Consider the following 1,170-nt stretch of genomic DNA (forward strand, 5'->3'; position numbering starts at 1 on the left):
AAGAAATCCTTGGAAACATGAGATCAATTTCAGAGTCAGATCAATTCCTATTACAAAGCAGACAGTTGCTACAAGAAAGAAACCCCACATATGTGAGACACATGGGAAAAAAACACATTAAACACATCTCGTGTCAAATTAAACATCAGAGCATCTATGCAGTCAAAGTTCCATGGAAATAATGAATGTGGGAAATCCCTCACCAAGAATTCCTTCCTTGCAACATCAGAGGATTCATATTGGAGATAAATGCTATGAATTAAGTGAAAATGGGTGGGCCTTCAATCAAAAGAAGCAACTTTTCTAAAATGAGAGAATCCACACTAAAAACAAACTCAGTGAATGCAGTGGGCCTAGAAGTCTTCTCTGTGAAATAATGTTCTCATTAAACACCATGTGATCTGCAATATATTGTTTTTTTTTTTCTCATAATATTCCACCTTCTTTAAAAAGTGGATCTAGACAAATAATCTCATTATGCATTGTGGGACTGTAAGGATTCCTGATTTGCAAAACATTTCGATTATCTAAGAACTAAACTTTATTCTGGAAAGATGCCAGTGGGACCACTGTTGCATCTAGAGTTTGGGTGTGAGGAGAGACCAAGCAACCTTCCTTATTTTTTTAGTGTCATTAACATCAATGTGGCAAAATATGAATAATTATTGCAATCGTTCATTTGATGCTTTAGCTTTGCACAGTGGCAGTATCATAGCCAATGAGGTTTATCCGAGGCGCGATTATTGCTAATTCATTTGATGCTTTGATACCTAGTGGCTGTTCATGTGTGAGGCATTGTGTGGGCAAGCAAGACCTTGCTATCACACTTTCAATGAACTACAACTCATTAGGGGGATCCTTTTAACATTTTCCTATTTCTAGGAGATGTCTCAACTCATTTCCAAGTCAGCAATGAAAACACACTTGCATTTTGGTAAATCAGCTCTAGAGCACAAAGAATGATCAAACAGAGGGGCTGTGGTTAAAAAGGTAGACTCCCCCTCATTTTGAGTTTAAGCAGGTTCCTAGGCTTCATACTGGATTCACTGAATCAGAATCCCTGGAGACACAGCTCCCAATCTGCAATCTACTAAGCAACCCTGGTGAGGCTGAAGCATGAGGCTGAGATGACTCTCTTAGGGCTTTGCACATTCCTTTTTGAAGTTTCCC

General features: G+C 38.6%; 1 pseudogene; it reads left to right on the forward strand.

The window, feature by feature from the left end:
- The first annotated feature begins 689 nt into the window (after positions 1 to 689).
- LOC123325736 lies at positions 690 to 883 on the forward strand (annotated as a pseudogene).
- Positions 884 to 1,170: the final 287 nt, after the last annotated feature.

Source organism: Neomonachus schauinslandi, chromosome 9 (genome assembly GCF_002201575.2).
Source record: "Neomonachus schauinslandi chromosome 9, ASM220157v2, whole genome shotgun sequence".
In the NCBI taxonomy this organism is placed as follows: domain Eukaryota; kingdom Metazoa; phylum Chordata; class Mammalia; order Carnivora; family Phocidae; genus Neomonachus; species Neomonachus schauinslandi.